Source organism: Falco punctatus, assembly GCF_963210335.1.
Source record: "Falco punctatus genome assembly, chromosome: 8".
Classification (NCBI taxonomy): Eukaryota; Metazoa; Chordata; class Aves; order Falconiformes; family Falconidae; genus Falco; species Falco punctatus.
The window spans coordinates 3,602,174-3,625,176 of NC_137588.1; the positions used below are offsets into that span (position 1 = coordinate 3,602,174).

The 23,003-nt window shown below is 39.3% G+C and overlaps 1 long non-coding RNA gene across 1 annotated transcript in view; it reads right to left on the minus strand.

Moving 5' to 3' along the window:
- The window catches only part of LOC308068756, a 105,474-nt gene that overhangs the window by 46,272 nt on the left and 36,199 nt on the right, over positions 1 to 23,003 (minus strand). The window contains exon 2 of the long non-coding RNA XR_013930120.1: positions 1 to 23,003. This exon is cut by the window's right edge and continues 26,750 nt beyond it. This is a non-coding gene — a long non-coding RNA (uncharacterized lncRNA).

The window sequence follows — 23,003 nt, forward strand, 5'->3', positions numbered from 1 at the left end:
CTTTGGGATTACGTTGTGAAGTAGTCAGAGGAAATGTTCTCTCAAAGCTCTAGAGATGGGGAACATAATGAGTGGTGAGAAGAATTCATTGAATAGTCCACAGTCAAGAACAGCAATGTATGCAGGTGCATGGCTTCTAACCTTTAGTTTCTGTTTAATTTCTCTTTCTCAAAGAAGAAGTATCACTTACATAGTAACTAATCACTTGGGCATGAGTGTTTCCCGTTTACGGAAGTCTCACATAAAATGAAAGCGCTCTGTGCTGCGCTACTTTGCACAGCCTTCATCACTCATACTGAATACATATTAAAGCATTTCACAGAAAAGCTTTACATTTCATATATGTTATAAAGTAAATGTTTAAAAACTGTGATTGGGACTATGGAAAAAGGGAGAGATGGTCTTTAAGACATTTAAAGCTTTTAAAAACATATATTTATCCTGAATAGAGCTGCATCTGCAGCTTACAACATTATGTGCTGCCCACTCATGAGACCCTACAGTCTCTGTGGAGGATATAGACTGTTGCAAAAACAACCTTGAGAGCATTTTACAAAGATTTCTCTTCTCTGTTGCAAGAATCTTTTTGGTGGGGGGGTCTGTTTGTTTGTTTGTTTGTTTGTTTGTGTGTGAGGTTCGTTGTTGTCGGTTTTAATTGTTTACATCTAAAAATCTCTTTCCTCTTCCTCCTGTGGGGTATGAAACAAAAAAGGTGGAATAGGAAAGGAAGAGTTGAGGGTAAATATTAACAGGCCCAGAAGCCACCACATTATTCTTCCATTCACATCTAGTCAAGTTTACAAACTCACTGATAGCAAGATTGCCTGTATATTTCTTTGACTAGATACAATTTTGTAGACTTTCATTTGCACAGTGATCCAACTGCTAGTGAAGAGGTCCACTGCAAGAATGTCTTGCTCTTGCAGAAGGTCCTTACAGGAGACTGGGTGCTATGCACACTCACGATTCATATCTAGACCCTTAATTAGCATCTTCTACCTTTGCCATGGCTCACAAAAGGACAGCTTATGCTGATGTTAATGCCCTGTTTCTTCTGGGATTAGCCTGGAACAGAGCACACTTGGTGTCGGAGTAGGACAGGCATGAAGAGGCAAAAGAGAACCTGTTTGCTGTCTAGCAGATCCTTGCCTTTCCTGGTGATTGATGCCCCCTCCCCCAGCATAGCAAAGCTTCCCAGGCAGTCCCTTCTTGCCCCTCTGCTGTTGCATGGGTCTGTCAGCAGCCCTGACAGCAGGTCCTTGGGGTAAATCCTTCTGCCTTCTACTGCTGGAGGAAGGAAATTACACAAACAGCATAAGGATGAGAAACAACTCGGTTTGCAGGGATTTCATTCAGAAAAGAAGCTGAGAAGCTTGCCTAAATGGGAGAGAGATTGTGAGTTAACGAACGTATCTCTTCTGTGATGCTGAGTGACATTTACCCATGAGCCTCACTATTAAAATTAGTAAAATTAAAATACTATTCTTATTCACAGCACTGTAGAATGAATTGAAAGTCTGTGGGGGGAAAAGCTAAATAACCTCATATAAAGTTAAGTGAAACCATATCTGAGAATTCAGTTGCATGGCAGAGAGAATTGATTCATAGCTGTAATTTAATCAGATGAGAAGAGTATGGTAAGCACATAACCTAAAAATGACATCCAAAGTTAAGTCAGTTGAGAAGGCATCAGAATAATCAATATAGCCAAATCAGTAAGGAATAAATCAATTCCCAGCCATGTGAATTAATCTTTACAACTTTGCAAATGCTAGTGTTTTAGAATTGTTGATTCAAAGGCTTTGTTCAAGGATAACAGCCACTCTGCAATTACATAGAATCAGGTGTGGTTTTAGTCTACAATTGGTGGGTAATTGTTGTTCTTAAGCTTCCAATTTATCTAAACAAAAAAGAGCAAAGGGAGCAAGAGGAGGATGATCCAGCAAGTTACTGACCATTCTCACCCTCCTCTGACAAAGGACCAAGAATGTGTTTTATTTCAGGCAACGAAAGGATTCTGCTAAAATTGTTGATACTTTAACCTGTGAGAGAGTCTGTGTAGTAAGAAACTCACTTACAGCTGTTACTCAGAGCATCCTAGCATTCCTGTCGGTAAGATCACCCACAGTTTCGGTGGAATTACTCCTGGGTATGAAGTCACTTAGACTAAAATGCTGAGAAAGTTGCTGAGTTTTATCCAGTATTTTCTAAACTGTAAGTTTGTAATGAACCCTTTCAAATTGGAATACTGTGGCCTCATAGCCTGTTAGTTAATTAGCTGATTTTTGGAGTCTATATTTGTGCAGGAAATCCATGACAAAAAAAGCATTAACAACTAACTCAACTCTTGTACCTGTATCATACTGACCAAGTTCCTAGCCTAATGCAAGAGGATCCCCAAAAGTTTAGAATTATCAACAGCAAGATAGCTTCATGTTGTTTATGACTGACAGGTGAAGACAACTTCACTCCTTGCGAAGTAGAAATACCTTGTAATTCATCACTGAAAAATAGCTGAAAACCTTATGTATGTTAAGATAAAGAAGCTCACATAGCCTGTGTAAATCAGATTTTTGCCAGAAATCATCAGGAGATGCAGAAATAACCTGGGAAAGTCAAGCTTTGAGGCTGCCCTGGTTGGCTTTATAAATAATGAGGCTTATAGGCATGTGCAAAAAAGGTTGGACGTGAAACTAAACAGCATGCATAAAAAGCAAATAGTTGGCACTGGAATCTGGTATCCAAATTGCACATGAATTCCTGTTACACTTGAATTAAGGGGAAGCTCTTAAATTGGACCTTCTGACAAATGGGTGCTGTGTATCCTGCTGCCTGTCTTTCTGAGCAATTTTTTGAAGGTGAGTTTGGACCATGGCTTTCAGTGCTCTTAGCCTAATTTTTTGCAAAAAACAAAAATTATTTCTAAGTGATTCTCTTGTGATACCTGCAGGTGTTTTTACAATATTTGGAAGCTAGACAAGAAACAGCCAATAATGTAAAAAGGTTGCAATGCTGTGGTTTCCCCAACACGTTGTATATCTCCCTGGCAAAGCCAGTCTGTTTGCCATTATTTCAACTATTTAAATCATCTGAGCTCATTTCTATTTTGAACACACTTGAATGCCCCAAAGAAGATATTTCTGAAGAGCAAACTGGGTTGTTTAGTAACTTTGCTAGAATATAGGTGTTGTATGTGGTAGATGAGTGCAGCCTATCTGAGGAGTCAAGTGTTGCAGGGAATTGCCACTGTATAACAGCTGTACTTGTACAGAATTGGCCAAATATCTCAGTAGTTTGATTCTTTAAAGTTAACCCCTTTGTAATGTGTAAAAGCACCTCATAAACTATAGCTACAGCAAATTAAAATCTGCTATGTTAACAAAGATGTGGGAGGGTAACTGAACTAACTCCTCCATAAGACATATTTCTTACTGTAGCCATCGATTATAATGTTGTAATTCAATTTGCTGTATCTCTGCCTCTGTGCTGGGCGGTCATTCCTCTCTCTGTCTCCGTCATGCAGAATACTTACATTTCTAGATTTTTTCCAGCTTTATAAGGTTGAGCAGCAGCCATTCAAGCTTTCAAATACCAGAAGTCAGAGCTTGTTTTTCAGCATACCAATGAACTTATTTCAAGGAATGAGGTTATTTGATGTAGGCAAGTAAACGTCAGAAAAATCAATTACCTTTTTTTGGTCAACTATTAGCCATTGTTTAGATGTGCTTGATCAAGGCAGAAGGGGCAACACTACTAATGTTAATTTGGACAGCTCAAAGCATTTTTCTGTGCTTTTCACAGATACTAGTGAAACTAGAAAGGAGCTACGTTATGTTGGGGGGCACCCTCACTTCAGACAAATTAATTATTATGTTTGTAATTAGGTAATGTAGTCTACAAATATTTAGAATAGCTTCTTTTAAAGTTGCAAACTCACTGTTGCTTTAAGGATAAATTTGCTATATAATGTGCCATTATAGGTAGTGCACTGTTTTCCATAGGCACATGATCCCTCTTGTGTAAGCAATGCCATGGATGCAGCTAGCCAGGATATTTTTGTATTGGCTCACCAATCAGTCTGGGTCTGGCAGGTGCAACGCGATACAAATATGGTTAAGTGGTTTTCAGATCCAACTGAGGCCCAGAAGCAGGCTGTGTGTTTTCCCAACCAAGCCTGGCATTGCGCAGAGCTTGCTCAGGTGGGTCTGGGCTGTGTTCCCAGAACCAGGAGTGAGAGGAGCACGGTGGGGAGACATTCAGCCTCTCCACAGAGCTTGCCCAGGTTCAACAGGGCTCGTTGGCCTCAGTTTGGTGCCAGCCTTCCTGGATGTGCACCAAGTCATGCTTTCGTGCCTCTGCAAATAAACCCTCCTGGAGAAGGGAGAGTAGCATAAAGGCTTCCGAGCTGGCTGAAGCCCAACTCAGTAGTACATGAATTTCCTGCCATTACTCTGTGTCCCAGTCCCTTATTCCCTTGGATAGTACAGCTGACTATACATTCAAGTAAGCAGAAGACCTACAGGACAGTAACACTGACAATCCTTCTGTAAGGATATGAAATGTTAATAATATACAAGAAATAAATCCAGGCATAATAAAGACCACTAAAAAGTCCTAGAATCAAGGAGGTTTGTGATGGCAGAACACCATCTATGTCTGCTTTGAAGCCTTTGTAAGAGGACTGTAGGTTATAACAGAACTATTAATTTTTCTTTATCAAGGCAGAAAAGTGTACATCGGCAATGCTGGAAGACTGCTGGTTGATAATAGTATCATGAACAAGTCCCTGAGCCATCTCCTGACTGGGCATGCTTTGACCAAGATGCTAAACTAGATGGCTTCTTGAGGGTCGCTTAATCCAACATGATTTCATTGCCAAATCACAAAGTCTGATAGCAATGCCTCCATTCATACATGACATTTATTCTATGTATTTCATATGCAGCATATTCTACTGATTACTTGCACCAACTGCTGTTCTCATATTTCAAAATTGGTGGCTGCTAGTTAGTGCAGTGGATGTTACCAGCCCTCTCCTTTTGTCAGATTCTGTCTTTTGCTCAGGTGCATCAATATTGCTGGTGTTTAGTTCACATGCAATTTATCTAATCAGGTTACACAACTTTCCTGATTTTCACCACTGGCAAGTTACGTTCTGTAATTCCGACTCAGGCTCATAGATGGCATGCAAAAACCCATGCAAAAATGTGGTGGGTTAGTTTGGCAAGAGACAAAGTTTCTCTCTTGGGAAGTGATTGAATGATGTTTTAAGTGGTCCCCAGCAAAGAAAGCAAAATACTGATTGGTCACAAGTTCTGTATGACAGCTGACAGGCAAAAGTAGCTTGCCAGGGTAGAAATGATGTATTTTGATCAGTGATGACATGTTGAGTTGGAACATAAGGCAAATAGAATAACAACAGATTGATTGAGAGGGTGAGTGGAAATGTGAAATTTGTGAGAGAGGATGAGTGTTGTAAAGTGGCCTTGATCGCACGCCCGATATGTTTGATTGCTGTCTCTGTAGGCCTGGTGCCTTATCTTCAGGTAGTAAAAAAATATGCATAAAAGATACTCAGCTTTTTCTTCTAGCAGTCATGTTAACACTGCAGTTGCAACACTAGCAAATAAAGAACCAAAATGTTTGAAAATGTAAAACTTCCCGTAAGAAGTGCACTGAGGTGGGGGAGGGAAGGTTTCCTAAATCAGAGATTAAAAAAGAAAGAAACCTGAAGTCAGGGATTTGCTATTTGCTTGTAAGCAATCCCATCTGGGCCAAAGCAACGCAATATACCAGTGTTCTCTATTGCTATGGAACACAGCTCTCCACGGGGGGGGCTTTTCCCTCGGTATCAAACTGTTCGTATGACGTCAGGTGTCTGAGCCAGGCTGCAGTTTAAGGGAATAATGACCATCGTGATGACACGATGGGGCAGAAGGCTCATGACCTCCCAAGATTAGGATGACTTTGATAACCTAGTGTGAGCATTATCAGAATTAGTCAGGCATTTCCCAAGCACATATTTGCTTTTAGGTAACAAACTTAATGGATCTATACATTTCCAGGTTTGACTTGCTCTTCAGAGGTTTCTTATGCTTTATGCTCAAGGTCAGGTCAAAACCTTGATGGGCCATGACAGATTGGCAGTGATGACAACTTTGATTTGAATGAATGGTTATAAGTATGATGCCTTTGAATCCAAAGTCTTGCTGACTGCATAGTACACGAGCAATGTCTTTATCTATTTATGGTATGCACACGGGACAAAATTAAGCAGCAGTAGTTTATCAGAGAAAGAAACTTGGGAACTTACTATATCCTTAAATGAGAGGTTTATATAGAAATGTCCCCTGCTGTTTTTTGATCCTGCCTTTCTTGCGGAGCTCTAAACAAAGCAGTAATGCTCCTTTAGTATACTCTTCCACTGATTTTTATTAGGCTGTTTCCCTAACGGCTTTCAATCTCTTGGCTATTTCCTTTTGACAGACCCTGTCAGAAGCTGTCATTGCAGAATGCGGTTCTCAATAGCATGCAATTAACATTGGGTTTTGCAAGTAGTGAATGAGGTCACATTTACCTGTCAAAATAGTGCCCTGTTTTAAAAGCCACCTGAGAGACATGAGGGGCTGGTGGCTCTGCAGCCCATCTGTCTCCTGTCAAGCACCACGTGCCTGATCATCACTGCAGAGGTGGCCCCACCTTGCACAGTGCTGGAGGGCATCAGGTCTTACATCCATACATGAAGTCTTCATAAAGCAGAGACCAGCCCAAACCAGCAACGCTGGAGTTGAATTCGATCCACAGAAAAGGTCAAAGTATCAGAAGAAATTATCATGAATCTTGTTTACATGTTGAAAACCAAGGCACAGACAACTGCCCGTTCCCTGTCATCTGACAGGCAAGTCATAGTACAGAATTAAGAGACACGGTTTGGTGTTCCATCTTCACTGGGAATATAAGTGTTAAGGTCTCATGTCTGTGTGTGTATCTGTGCCTAGATACATGCATGTATCTCCCTATATAGACAAGGATGCTGTGGTATGTCCTTTAGGTTTCACAGGAAGGAATCCCTGCTGAAATGTCCTGGCTTTGGGTCAGGTTCCAAATGAGCCAGCAGAGAAACAGTGGTGTCAACTAGGGAAAGCATTTCGTACTTAACAAGTGCTTAACACATAACTTGGTATTAATCATGGTACAGCAAAATCTACCATGTGCTGTAGTGTACTGGATAGATCTCATGAAAAATTAATCTGCAGGCATTCTTAGGCTCTGCAGAAAAAATAGCCCAAACCCATGTTTCTCATGAGAAAATTATCTAGTTTGAGAATTTAAAAAAATATTACCCACTGCTGTTACCTAATTCCATGATGACTGTGAAACAAATGAAGACCAGGTATGAAGAAAGTAACTGTGAGTATCCAAAATGCAGTTTTCCATGGGAAATAATGGTACTGTGCAGAACAATCGGGGCAAAGGTACCTGCTGTGCTGCCACTACAAACCCCGTTTCCAGTGTGCTTAAGATGCAAATATGTGTTACGCTGGGTGGTACATGCTTCACAGCGATTTGTTATTTATCACATTTTGCATAGTACCTTTAATTATACCTTACCAAAAACATCAATTTACTATAAACTGAAGTATATTTCTTATTACAATTTTGCTGTTTTCATGACTCCTGAGTATAAATACAGTGAAATGTTTTTTAGGAGGTATTGAATACTATAAGAATGTCTTGGTTCTGCTTTTGAAAGCTGTCAATTAACAAGCATTCTAATTAAGAAAAGGGGAAAATAAAAAAATGCAATTAAAACCGAGGCTCTCCATAAATTGTCTTTTTTGCTTTTCAAATAATATGTACCATTCTGTAATATAGCGGAACAATGTAAATGAAGCTCTAAAAAGACAGCATGCCAGAAACAGATTCCAAAACCTATCTAGAAAATTATAAACATGTAATTAAAATAAGAAACTGAGAAAATAACTATTTGTGGACTTAGTCATAAAACAACTATACACAATTTAATCAAAACAATCTGTGCTATTCTCCCTGTTTCATTGAATTTCATATTTTACTAATTCAATTAGCTGATCAAGCTTACTGGTGTTCACTATAACCAGGTACCAAATTCAGCAAAGATAGACTAGGTATAGCTTGGCCAAACCAAGGAAAGTATTTGATACATTTTGTAAGAAACAGCATTTTTTGACAGAGAATATTTTTAAGGTTTTATGGGATCTTTGAGCAGTACGAACTGACCTAGATCAAATTGGTGATGCTGGGTTTTTTACCAGTCAAGATTGTGAGGAGGGAGTATTCCCAAATAATTAATTTTTTTAATTGTCACATGCAGAAGACAAAAAACGTTCTTATGAGCTCTCCATCAGTCCCAAGTTTTCTAGTAAAAGATATGCTTGAAGAAGACCAACTCCACAACAGAGGCTTAGTTTATAAGATATTTGAATTAGATAAGAAGCCTGGAACTCAGATAGTGCATGTCCTTAATGTGCTAATCATCACGTCTTGTTTATTTTAGGATCTATATCCCTCAGGCCCTTTCCTTGTAGATGCCTCATTTTCAATAAACAGCAGTGTGTTAGGAAGGCTTTATGGGTTGGACTCCCTTGGTTAATAAGGTGCCTGTGTAACAACTGCCTGTAACTCAGGCTTGTTGTCGTTCAGATATGAACAGGACAACAAAAATTAACTTCTACTGCAAAGGGGTGATTTCCCCTGAGTACATAAAATGAGTAATTACCCTGGCAAAGAGATTTCTAACTCTGTTTCTTCATTAAAGAGTAAACCCAGCTCTTCCATGCCAAAGAAAAAAAAGCCTTTGAAGAAGTTTGGGGGTGTCCCAATACAGATCAGAATAGATTTTATTTTTTATAAACTGTAATTTTTATAACTCAAGAGAGCTATTTCCGACCAGGTCCAGTCCGAATCAGTATTTTCTCCAGCTGTTCACTCTCTGCTTCCTTCTCTCCATGCAGTTTAACTTACATTGAGCTCAATCAGTCTCTCCCTACGTGATTAGTAACATGCCCGTTTTCTCAGTTCATTGATACCCATGTCTGTGGGTGTACCCAGCTTGGATTTAATTCTTTTGCTTTTATGGGCAGATAGATACATACACACACATATATATGTGTATGCATATGTAAATTTTGCACCATCTACTAAGCAGTTATTCAGCTTGGTGGGAGGGGCACATATGTGGTGAGTTCTAAAGCTGATTTAGGAGCAGGGAAATTGCTTCTGTGTCTTCGGAAGGCATTTAAAAGTCTACACCTACAGGAAAATAAAGCAATTCCATAGTCACAGAGAAGGAAATTAAAGGAGAGGGATATGATGAGATTATCCAGATTTAAAAAACAAAAACAAACAAAAAAAACCACACAAAAAAGAAAAAAAAACCCTAACAAAAAAACCCCAAGAGAATATCATTGTTTTGCAGCAAGTGTAGGTACAAAGACCCAGATCAGCTAAGAGAGAGTAAGAAATTGAGAGCTGGGAACAAGGATACAGGTGAAGGAGTCAGGAGGCAGGAAAATCAGACACTTCTGAACTGAAGGTGGAAGCAAAGAAGGAAAGAAAATGAAGACAAAGTGTTAAAGCTGCAGTTAAGACAGCAAAACTGTGAGCGAGGATAAAAGCAGTCATGCAAGGGAATTTGAGAGATAATTATATATTGCAGGCCTGAGACAAAAGGGATTTTAATGGAGAAGCAAGAGAAGGGGGTAAAATGGGACTAAGAGAACAACGCACTGAATGATTCTCCTTTCTCTTCCTTTCATAGGACTCTGGGAAACCTTGTCCTCACCCATCTGTAGTGTTGCCACTGATGAAGGCTGTGCCTTACCTAATAACACTTTATTCTTCCTCTGAGCATCAGATGTAATTTGGCCTTTAGTGTGTTTCTGGCTGGGTGTTTCCAGGAAATATATGGTTACAGATTAAAGGTAACTAGAAAAAGAGATTTTCCTCAATTCACCGTATCAAAACATCACAACAAGCACTTGGACAAATTCTGTTGTTTTATGGCTTGTGAGAGTCCACAGTCTGTTACTGCTGCAGAGGATATAAACTGGCAGGTTTTTTGCTTGTGTGGATTATTAGGTACTCTGTGAAAATCTCATTGTGTCCATAGTGAGGACAGCAAAGTAGGAGAGATGGAGCAAAGGGTTATGGATGTTAATGAATTGGGACAGGCTCCAGGGAAGCAGTGGGGAGGTACAGTAAAATCTGGAAATGTCAGAACTGAAAAGCAGAAGGAAAGGAGAAAGACCAAGATGTAGAATAATATTTCGGAAACATAACAGATACTGGTAAAAAGATGGCACAGCACAGACTTGAAGCTATGTGTAATTGTTTTAGGGGAGGGAAATGTAAAAGCACCAAAGAAGGTAATAAGCAATTACTGGGAATTTAATTCCATTCTGTGTTTCTTCTACACTTTGAAATGATAAAACACACAAGGCAAATCAGTGGAGGAGAAAGTCAATTACAGTAGCAAATCAATTAGGGTAAAGAGTCAAACCAATCAAAATTGCAAGGTAACTAATGAAGGACAATTAACAACAATAAGTGGATCCAGCACTGCTCAGATTCAGAAATGAAAGGAAGACACAGAAGTGACATCAGGCTTTAGAGGCTACAGAAAGTGATCTACTCAGAGGGAGAATATGCTGTGGGCCTGAACTCTTTGTATTCAGTGGACTTTCATAACCAAATTCAGGATGTACCAGGGTGAGGGAAAATGACTTTATAAGCTTCTGGTTTTCTACTAACATATACTGAATATATACTGTTAGTGTAGTAGTGAGAGCTCAGTGCCCCGGTCTGTCTGTCACCAATCTGTGGGCTCTAGTTATGCCCCTAACCTCTCTGATCCAGCTGTATTTAAAAAATTTAAGACTAGATGTCCACACTGGAAGTTACTTCTAAAGACAGGGAACATACAAGATACATACCATAACTCTGTGCCTAAAATTCTGCATTACAAACACTCTTCAGGAAGGTGTCCGTGTGCCATTGTCAGTCTTAAGTCATCTAATCGTTCCTTGAGTAATATCTCAATGTAAGGTAGGGACAGCTTAGCTTAAATCTGCCTGTGATGATTCTTCTATAAACATTTTTACATTACAGATCCTTCTTAACATCTGTGAAGGACCAATGACCTTTTTGGTAGAGGCCAAAAAAAAAAAAAATGTTTGCTGTGGAAGAGCAGAGATTAGTAATCCAAACCGTGCTCCTAATGGTGTTGACATCTTTTATAGATTTCTATTCAGTCTTGGCTAATAGTTGACATTCTTCCTTATACTGAAGCACACTTTATCCTAAATTGTCCCCACAGAGAACAGCACTGCTTGATATATTCAGAATTAGATTGGCTAGATGATCTTAATTCAAAAAAGTACTGAATTTGTCTGTGGTTCATCTATAATGCACTAAAAGGAAAATTCCCCAGCTAGACAAGTAAATTATTAACTCATAAGTTCTATGTGTTGTAATTTGTGTATAGTAATAACTTATCTTTGAGTAGGATTGAAAATGAGTGTGGAGAATAGAGTCAGAAATAATTGGTTATTTCCAAACACAGGGACAAATAGTGAAGCTGGGCTCAACAGGAGAGTTCCGCCTTTTGCCTACCTGAAGTGTGCTCTGCCAGTCATGGACATGCTGAGGCTGTTCCTACTGGTGCAGCAGCTGCTAGGAAACAAATTTTGACGTTAATGCTTACGGTAAGATAAATCCAGATGTCTTTCTGCCAGCAGATACAGTCAAAAATAGAGACAAGGTGATGGACACTGTAAAGGAAACATTTTTATTATTATTATTATGTTTAATTGAGTTTCCAGTGATACAAACAGCTGTATTCTTGCTTCACAGAACTTTGAAGTCTGACACAAAACTGTTTCATTAGTTGGTCTGTCCATACGCCTGGTGTGGAAATACTCAGCAGCTTTTAAGTAGGAGCTAGTTATTTTTACCTCTCATCCAATTTACTTCTCAGAAACCCTTGACTTTTTTGATTGAAGAATACCTGTTTTATCCATAAGCCCCAAAACAAATCAGTTAAAGCTGTAATCAATAATTATACTCTATCTTTAGGCTTCTAAATCTGTACATCATGCCCATCGCAAGCACGTTCAGGTGGTTACTCTGCTGTAATAAGCCTCATAGCTCTGGTCTTTGCAGTTCCTTGTCATGCATATTGTTTTGGTCTCTCAGAAATGCTTTGCTCTTGTGAAGGGGATGCTGGTTTTTTTGGAGTGTTTTACCTGTCCAAAGCAGCCAGCAGTCCCATTTTTTTGTACAGAAATCGTGATGTCTTGATGTTGAGGTTCTTTTTCCTCATGGTCCTGCTGGACAGAGTCTGCTCTGGTGGATCAGGACTGTTCTTGATTACCTGTCTGCTTACTTAGCTAATTAAAATAACAAATCTTCACAGCTGTCTGCTTTGGATTCATCCTTATCACCGTAAACTAATTAAAATAATGCAACTGGTTGCAAGTCATTAGATATCAACTATACTTTTCATACAATTATAAACCTTAAGGAAAAAAAAAAAAAAAAAAACAAACCACAAAATAAAACAAAAACCTAGTTCCTCTGCTCTTTCATCCTTAGCTAATTGCAACTGTTTTCTTAAGATGCCTACACGTTAACTTACGCTTTCATCTGTGGTTTTTTCTCTGATATGTTCTTGCAATTGTATTGTTGTAGCCTCCCACTGCATATTTTCTCCTGTCACTCATAAATTTTCTCAAGAGTGAACATCAAAATACTCAGGGTTTCTATTGGGTTTAGTTGGGCACCCTACAGAATGCGTGCCTGTCCGAAGATTTTAAGTCAACTTAGTGGACTGGGGAAATTTCAGATAGGAACTATAATTCAAGAAAGCATGTAAGTGCTGGCTTAATTTTGTTTCCCACTGGTACATTTGTTCATGTGTTTTAATAGGATACTGAGTCAAGACTGGTTTGTATGTAAAATTACTTATGAAATGAAAGAGATGGAGTTTTCTTACTGGAAAGAGGGGTGATCCTCAAAATGGATATACTAAACTTAGTTTTATTCTTTTTTTTTTTTTTATCCAAACTAATATACGTGTCGCCTAAAAGCCATGGGGATCCTAATGTAACTGATTAGGCAGGCATCTCTGTGCATTGATGCTCTGTTTATAAAACAGTAGGAATTCAGCACTACTCTCTATTAAAAAAAAAAAAAAAAAAAAAATAGAATCTCCCACTAATTTTACTGGAGATTTTTCCTATGCTGTAACTTAGTATTCTTCTCAGGGAATAATGCTTCTACACACTTTTGAAGTGAGTTTAATCATTTATTTACTGCAAGACCTTCATTTTTAATTAGGTCTTTCCTGTCTTTCTTTTCTTTCTTTTTCCCCAAGAGAAATTTTCGTTACACTGTTCTGTGCTGAACTCTACTTCTGTTTTGGAAGACCTACTTTTAAAGGGCTTTCTTACCCCTTCAGCACCTGACAGACATGTTTCCAATATAAACAATTAATACGTTTCTGTTTTCTTTATTCTGTTTTTGCCCATTCACTGTTTTCCGGTTCTAAAATGGTGTCGGGCCAAAAATGGACAGCAAACCTAAAAGAAATTCAGGTTCTAGTTTGTTCATCCCCAGTGTCTGCCTACAGAACTGGAACTGCCTTAAATTTGTTTTAAAAGCCTGAAGACAAAGAAGGCTGTGTGGTAACACCTCTGCATGGCAAAAGCAGTAAGAAGGGATCAGTTTGCTTACCTCGATGACATCCCTTGCTGCAGCTGCTGGCACATAATAATTGTATACAGGGTTACTCCGTAATGTTGTAAAATGCTTCTTCAAGGAAGACACCTTAACAGGTACCCCAGCTTCCTTCTGAACAAGGATCACCCTCGGACCTGAGGTCTGTGGTTTGTGGTTCAGCTCTTTGCTCTGTGCCAGTTCAATGGCACGCAGGGTGCTGGGACGGGAACTGTGCTGGCGAATGGCCGGTTCTACAGGCACCTGCCCGTTCTGTAGTATAAATACCTGCTTTACAGCCTGCGTTAGGGCAGTTTGGCAGGTGGTTTCCCCTCTACAGGTGTAATTGCCTGTTCCTGATCACGTAAGCATCCTGCTATTTTGACACCCTTTGTGCACGTGCATTATCAGATTCCAACACTTTTAGCCAGACACAGTTGGAAATGCAAGACAAAATTAGATATTCTGCTTTTTCCCCTTCTGGTTATTAAATGTGCGATGAAAGAGCTGAAGTGAGTCATAAAGGATAAGGAATATGTTCTAAAGGAGCGGTTCCCAAACTTTCTTGCTTTGTTCTGTATTCTTAAAACTAGTCTCTCATTTTGTTCCACTTACGCCTTTAGCAGACTTGCGTTTCCATGCCCTTTACTGAAATAAATGCCAGCCAAAGCTTAAACGGTTCAATTTATAACATCCTTTTTAAACACCGCAGGTATGAAGACAATATATCAAAAGGCAACGCAATGAAGCAAGCATTATTATTAATGTTTTCCATGTTGCTTAAATTGTAAGAAACAATCCAAATGCTATAAATGACTTGCTCTCTGCACTATGCTGCTGAGCTACAGCAGTGGTTTGCCTTTTTAAGTTATTTAATTTGTTTGAGCTTCCTGCCCATTCTTCAGTACGATATTAGTGAGCGGACATCAAAGTTCACCTTGCTCTCTCTCAACAAAATTCAAATGAAGAGAAAAACTGCGATTTAAAGTAGCACCTGGGGAAATCAAAGCCTGGAACTAGCAGGAAGCGTGCGCTTGCTCCACAGTTGCTTTTTGTCAGTTGAGATATTGGTAAGCTTCAGTTAAAAGTCTGGTTTACTTATTTTCAGTGGTGAATAGGGCAGAGAAAGCCAGTCTTGAAGAGAAATGTGGAGCTTAACGGTTCAGTCACACACCAGGCTTAACTCATTCTTTCACCACAAAAAAGTTGCTAAGCTACACTTTGTTGGACTTGAACTTGAGTTCATCATCACCTGACAGTTCAATCAAAAGCTTTTTTTCCTTTGTTGTGAAGCCAGGTGGCAAAATATCTTCTGTGAGAATTGGACCCCCTATCCAGCTCTGATTTTTTTCACTGCCAGTACAGCATTCGTTGAATTCTGTGCCCAAATTCAGGCAGTGCTTTTATTTGTTGGTACACATATGTATATATATGTGATACATCAATATCTATAGTTACGTTGGGATGAACCTTCAGTTTATTTTTAGAGACAGATTTAGTATGTGGCATATTTTCCCTATTTCCTTTGCGTTTTATAAATTACTCTGTCTTTAATGCTGTCCTTGTTTTGTCAGAAATATTAAAAGGTATAGCTTTCAGTTTGGTTTTCTTGCCTACTCAGTTCATTGAGATGTGCAAGCAAGTTATCAGGCTAGTCTTCATGGCCACAAGTCATTCTCAAAGCATTCTGCACATTCAAAACTGAAATCACCATGAAAAGCTTTACCTTCAAAAAAGATAAAGCAGAACTGCCAGAGACAAGTCAACACTTTTCCACATGAGAGCTATCTCACTCATGCTTGGAGAAGATTGTGATCACTTCCCATTTCACTGAACAAAACCGAAAACAAAAGTGAGCGTGTCACTTGTGGTTTAATTACATTTTCCACCTTTTCACCCTGATCTAGAATGACTTTCAGATTGATGGGCAATCTGAGGCAACCTGCTGTTTATGAAGGATGCTATAGAGAGGGAGCAAACTTAGTACTGGCACTGCCAGTCAAGTTTTTATCAGAAATTCATTGTGTTTCCCAAGCACTGTTCATGCTCTGTCACAGGAGGCACCTATCCACCTATGCCATTCATCAACTACCCCAGTAAACTAATGAATATTGCTTTTTCCCCCTCATCTTTGTACATCTTGATATGCCTTCAAAAATCAGAAAGTCTTCAATTGAAACACTACATACACAAGAGGCAGAGTATTAGTGGTATTGCTATTTCTACATCATTATGATGAATAGTTACTTGGCTTCCCATGTCCCATGTGGCTTTATTTGAGAAGCTACATTTTGATATCTCCTTCATGAATACTTTAAGCAATAATACAACAAATAATTTAAGGAATAGCAACTGTGTCTCAGGAGCTGACAAACATGGTGTCCTTTTGTGCAGATCTTCAAATTTGCAAGCTTTGGCAATTTCAACAATATCAAGCTTGCGTTTCAGGTTGTTTCAAAGAGCTTTTTAAAAATGCAGGTAAGAGCTGATTTTTACTTTTTGTTTCAATTTGCTTCTCAAAAGCAATCCTGCCTCTCTCTGTTTTGTTATTTATTTTTTTAAAGACCTTTACTCTGTATGAAGATGCTCCCAAAGCAGGAAATGCTCCTTTAGATAACAACTCATGACAAATAATTCCCCAAGGCACTGATTTGCTTTCTTCACCACTACAACTAAATCCAGATGATAGACAGCTGGGAACATAAATTCTTACAATTTCCTCCTGTCTCTTGTACCAAGAAGCTACAGACAACACCAGATCTCTTCAGCCTTCTCATGAAGGCTATGATTCACACAATCGCCTTTTTCATCAATAACCTTTCGTGGGTTCTTTTGTAGTTTTCTATAGAAGGTACTGCTGTCAGCTGAAAATTACAATTATGAACACAAATATGGAGTAGCTTTCATCCAGAGCATACATAAATCAATGCAGTCATTTGAACAGAAGACCTGAAGATGAAAAAGGTGTTTTAAATGTGTGGGAATTCCCTACCTTGAGCTGCAACTTCAAAATGAATCCAGAACCAGCTGAAGTACTTTCTTTACCGTTGTTTTTAATGTGAATGATCAACATTTCAATGAATAACTGCCTTGGAGAAGACATGGAATGCTCAAGTTTACTAGAATATTTTTAGTATTCTATGACTTCTGAAATACAGGTTTAAAATAATAGTAACTAAATCTAGTAAGTAAGTAAATAAGAGTAAGTAAATCTCATAATCAATCTTGGATGAAAGTCACATCAAAATCAACCGGGTTTTTGCTTGATCCACTGCCATAACATCTGTATCCCTCTTAAATATTTTTTATATTGCTGCAAACGCTTCTGACATCATTTATTGCCTCAGATTTGTGGTGGGGTGGGGGGGAAATGTGCAGGGTTAAGAAAATTATAGCATCAGTGAAGCAATTGTTTATAATGGTTATGTTTAATGCTACAAAACCTTGCTAGTTAATGTAAGTTTGTATGCATGTATTGTAGTAAATGGCCACCTCAGATGGAAGGTTATATGTAGAGAGAAATAATTACATCATTAAAATGCTTCCTTTCTCTACACAATGCAAGGGACAGATTTCCTTGGGAAGCTGGGGGACATTCAGTCACTGAGAGCTACGGGGGTCTCAGAGTCCAAAGGTTCTCTCTCTGATGGCCCCAGAGCTCTTCTTGGGACCATCCCTTGGATGTCCCATCTGTTACAACAACTGTTAGGACTGGCAGTGCTTCAGATCGACACATGATTTCCCAAGCCCAATATTTGTTTAAGACTTGATAGGAGCAAGACTACCCACAGCATTGTCTTTTGCCATCCAGGATTTCAGCATGGTGGCATTTTAAATGCTTTATACCTAATTTCAGAAGAGAGATTGACAGTGTATTAAATTTTTCGATAAACAGATATATTTCTCACAACGGGCAAATAATTTATCTCTAAGCCCTAATGTCTTTCTGTGGAGTTACTGCTGCTGGGAACTACATCAGTGGTATGACACAGTCATGTCCTACAGGCAATCACTAGGAAAAATGTGGGCCTTTCATATCTCAAGCATTTCTTTTTCATAACTTTTCTTACAGTGGGTTGGTTTGGGTTTGGTTGTTTGGGGTTTTTTTTTGTAAATAATCTCTGTCTGTGCAGGAGATAAGGCATACATACATCCCTGTACAAAGTCTCATTGTGAGGATTTTGCCGTCAGATTGTGCTGCAACAGAAAAAAAAACAAAAAAAAAAAAAAAAAAAGAAGGGATGAGGTGAGATGGGTTTGTGGGAGCGGTTTTAGCAAATCAGTTTTACATACCGAAGCAAGGTGCCTAAGGCAGAAGACAATACCTTAGGTTCATATAGCATCCATGTAAAGGGAGAATCACAGCTGAGGGGGCAGCTCCACAGTAACGGAGTCAGTTGTGCAGTACATCTTCCCTGAGCTGTGTTACTGCGTGAACACGTTGTTGACACAAGAGAGACGACAGAAAGGGAACGGTGAGGGATATGTTGTGTCACATGTCCTTGGGTTTCTCTGTAAAAGAGGTTCAAGCGCTGCCTTCTACTGATTTTGTTGAAAGCTCATTCTGACAGATGCCAGCCCTAAAATCTTCTCTGTATGTCCCCAAAGGGTGAATCAATAGGCTGCTGAGACATAATTACTTACCTACTGTTCCTAAATTGTTAACAAATCATGCAATTGTTCGCTTCCACCAGACGCAAAAAAAAGGGAATAGAAACCTTTTGGCTGAACCTAGTAACTCGTATTATAATGCCCAATTATGATTCACAATTGCATAAAATTTCATAGCAAAACATTTTCACAGCTCTAAAATCTCAGTATACTTTGTTGGTATGCTTTGTATACTAACATTGAATACTCCTGCTTGCTAAGGCTATTTCCATTTTTCCGCTCAATTTATATGAATATTTTTTATCTCTATTGCAAATGTATTCTTTGCTTTCTTTCACAATTCCACTGGTGCATTTGACATATAGGAGCATTCTCAATGTGAAAAACTTACAGCTCTAATCCTACTCTCCTAATGCACAGAATTTCACAAGTCGTTTTTGAAGGTGCTCGTGCAAGTCAATAGGCTGATTTGGCCCAGTTGGATTCTCTACCCTTGCAGATCCTGGCAGTATATCTTCCTTTCTTTGTGGTGTGATCACAAAACTAATCTGCAATGGATCTGTGAGAAGTATTAAGTCTTTACACAAGGAGGGGGGGGGGGTAGAAGAAAAAAGCAAATGCTTTGTGGTTGTGCAACAGAAACTTTGGGTTGCCAGAGGTGAAATTATTCCACCTCCCTTTTCTCTCAGGGATCAAACCAAAAGGCATCAGACACCTCAAATTAATAAAATTAAGTTTTAGTAGACTAAACAAAACATAAATTTGGGTAAGATAACTAAAAAAGAGAAAGTAGAGAAAAGCCAGATTCTGCTCTTTGTATATTAAACAAGTCTTAAAAATGAGTGTGTTCTTTCCCCATCACATCGTAGCCCATCAGGTCCTTTCCTCTAGCCCTGTTCTGTAGCCATTCAACTTCCTAAGGCTTTGAATCACTTTGGGCAACTTTTATCACGAACAACAGTAAGCAATGTACTAGTTAAAAATACAAAAGAAATATTTACTGGCTAATATACCCAATGGGTAGGTAGTAGGTGGGCATTAATTTGCTCACCACTTCTGATGGTGACAGCTTCGCTTGTGGCCATGAAGTTGTCAGGCAAGCAATGGTCAGCCTCCATGGCTCCCTGCAAGGGCCGGGGGGATCTTCAGCATCACTAAATTGCCATCCTTCAACTGTTTTTTCTATAGGACTTTATACTTTTTCACATCAGTGTTTTTCTGTCTTGAATTGCTTTCTGTCCCCATCTCAGCTATCTAATCTCTGGAGTTTTGCCTTTACCTGACCTTTCATGGCTCTTCCCTACATACTTTCTAACAGCTGGCTCCTCAGAAGTTTGAGCCAAGGTTATGCAAGTTGTGTGTTGTGTCACGCACAGCTGAACCCCTGCAGGGGAGGTTAAGTTTTCTGGATGCCAAGAAAGCATCTTCCCATTGTTTCTCAGGGGTGGTTTGGCACGTTTCTGTCTTCTCTCGGTGCAATCCCATTCTGCATTGTCACTGCAAGTCACTTGGCTCATCCCTGCCTGGCTTTTCCCACTGTGTTCACGTGCTGCTCACATGTGAGACAGTCTCTCCTCCCTCTAGAAGCCATTGATGGGCCCAGAGTGTCCGAGATAAACAGGCAGCCTTCCTCTCTACTGCCTAGCTGTACCTTTTCCTATATTAAAGCGAGACATGCAGTATGGCACATTAACAGTGGAAAAAAATGAATCAAACAGTTCTGCAGTTTGCCAGAGGTAATAAGATTTTTGACTGAGCTGTCTGCAAATGGATCTTCAAGTTAGATATACGCTTTGGTTCCTTGATGTTGCACTGCCAGGCACCCCGGCAGCCATCCAGTAGGAGGTTGTATTACAGTTACATACAAAATGACTTCATCGTCAGGGGCTTTTTCATGGCTGTTGAGATCTTTGAGTAAATCAGTAGGGAGCAGAGACCCTGTTGGCAATTCTGATTCACAGGCTGTATGGCTGTAGGAAGGGGGAATGCTGAAATCTCCGCCAGCAAAAAAAAAGATGTATTGAGTTAAAAAAAAGGTATCTCAATGACCTTGCATGGAAAAGAATACATTTGGCTTGCTAGCATCAAGAACAGGTGTACTTGAAAACAAGGTTTTCCTTGAGTGGGAATCACAGACACGGACATTCTGGCAAAGAAAAGCTTAAGTCTTCACTGGCAAAAATGGATGCTGAAAGCATTGTCTTTTTTACATTGTAGTAAGATACAGACAAAGATGTTGGAGCCAAGGCAGCATTTATTAACAAGAGGGCTTGGGGCTGACCAGGAGCATGCTGCTGGGAATGCATTCCACAGACAGCCACGCTTCTGATGATTTTCCAAAAGCTCATTTGAGAAATAAGGTAGAGGTGGTCAAAGCTCAGAAAAGGAATTTTTGGGCTTGGAGCTTTAGGTTTGGTAAAATAGATGAAGGGACAACAGGTATGACATTTACCTGGCCTTTAAAGTAGATTAGTTATAGGAGTTTTAAGTAAATAAATAAAGCATTAATATAAAGGTTCATCTTTTCAGTGAGTTTTCTAAGACTTGATTTCAAGGGAGAAGGATTTTGTAAGCTTGCTACTTGACATATTTGGCAGAAACCAATAAGAATAGATAAGTACTCTACATCTAGTCAGGGAAATATTAGTCACTTGGTTAATAATTAAGCCAGTTCATTTCATTTTAATCTCTTTTATTTTTCTGGGGTGTGGGGAAACAACTTTCAACTTTTGCTTTCTAAAGATGTGGCTCTGTGGCATTGTTTAATGAGCTTCGTTCATGTGTGTTGAAATTTTTTGGAGAGAAATCTAAGCATTCAAACACGTGTTTTCCCTGCCTCCAGGTTTTTCTGGTTATTTGATATTTTTCTTTAGTTATAAAGACTTTAGATAATAGAGCTGGCTGAGTATTATCAAACACAACAAAACAACAGAATTCATATAAAAATGCCATTATGTTGAGCCCCAAATGTTTCATTCATAATGTCCCTGGCTTGCCAAGCCCAGAGCAGAGTGCCAGGTGAAGAACGCCTGGATTCCTGACGGGTCGTCCTAGGGGATATGGATGCAGGGAGCTGCCAGGGATTCAGACTTTGGTCAGTCTTCTGCTGCTGGAGCCCAAGAACCAGCATTTCCCCTTGCTTCTCAGTGAAATTGTCATCTTTGCTCTGGTCATGAAAGCTGACAGGAACATCAATATCACTAAGTGGCTGCAGGGCCTGGGGAATTTAGCACATGTTAGTTTTTGGTCTGATTTGACTGTAACTTAGAAGAGTAAAACAAAATCAGCCATGAATGGAAGCCCTGCTTTCCAGCCAGCTCTTCTGTAGCCCTCACCTGGTGCTAATGAGGAAAAGAAAACTGGAGTCTCTTGTGCTGGAGGCATTTACACCCACTTCTATTTGATTTTCTAAAAGGCCAGTCTAAGTTTCATTACCATTAATTCATTTAAGACTTAATGCAAATAGTTACTAATGTTTGTGACTGGTATCCACCAAAAAAAAATCCCACAGAAAAATGATAACCAGTAGATCCAACTCTATCACGTTATTGTACAAACATCAATGTTGTGAAAATCACGTTATTTCCTCTACTTTAGCTGAGTACAGGTTTTCAGGCTTTTCACGTGTGCAGGTTTTAACTGTCTAAACCCCGCCATCCAGCTCAGCAACTGGTTGTACAAACTAGCACAGGTATCACAGTGTTATTGGTCTTTTGCAGGTAATGTGGTGAGCGTTAGAGTCCTGCCTTTTCCAAGCAGAGTGAGGTGGGATTCCTTCCCCTAGGACAAGGAAAAGAACATATTCCTGTTTCAGTGCTGAACAGCTTATGTTCCTCCTGTCCCAAACAGGCATGAGTCTTTTATCTTGCATTTATATTCTTAATTTGCCCATAATTGCTTTCAGGCATCACATCTGAGGCCAGCCTTCATTAATATGTTAATTGTGCAGTCCTTCCCAGTGGATTTTTCCAAAGCTAAGAGTAAACAGAAAGGTTTATTCCCCCACCCTTCCCCCAAGCCCTCTAAACAGAGAAATATTATTTACATGAGATGCTTCATGAGGCTTGGATCTCTGTAATGATGGAGCACATTTATTTCATGTTTCTGGATCTGCCCAAAACAGCTGATCAGAATCCCTCTGCCAGAACAGATCAGAGGTACATAAGGTCAGAACAAAACTGCACATTTTTTTTGTTTAGGTACAGTTTAGAACTGCTATACACATTTTCCCCCATCCTATTCTACATGGATATGCTAAATGGATATTAAAAAAAAAAAAAAGAAAAGAAAAGCTGACATTATCAAAGTACTACAGGGACTTACCCACACACTTGCTGTTAATTAATGTGAGATGTGCAGCGGATTTGCCCACACTGCTTTGAAAATCTCAGCTAAAACATTTTAATGGTGAGTATTTTCAGGGAATGGAACATACAGAGTGCCCTGTAAAATGGGCTCCTTAACTGTTTATTGCCTCTCTTGGATCTTAAGTTGGATTTATAGAAAGGTCATTTACAGAAAAATCTCAGAGTTCATTTTAGAGTTGTCCTGAAGGCAGCCCTCAAAGCTTTCCAGTTAGGAAGGATGGAGGATAACACAAATTGATTATTTATTTATTTTAAATAATTTAAATTATT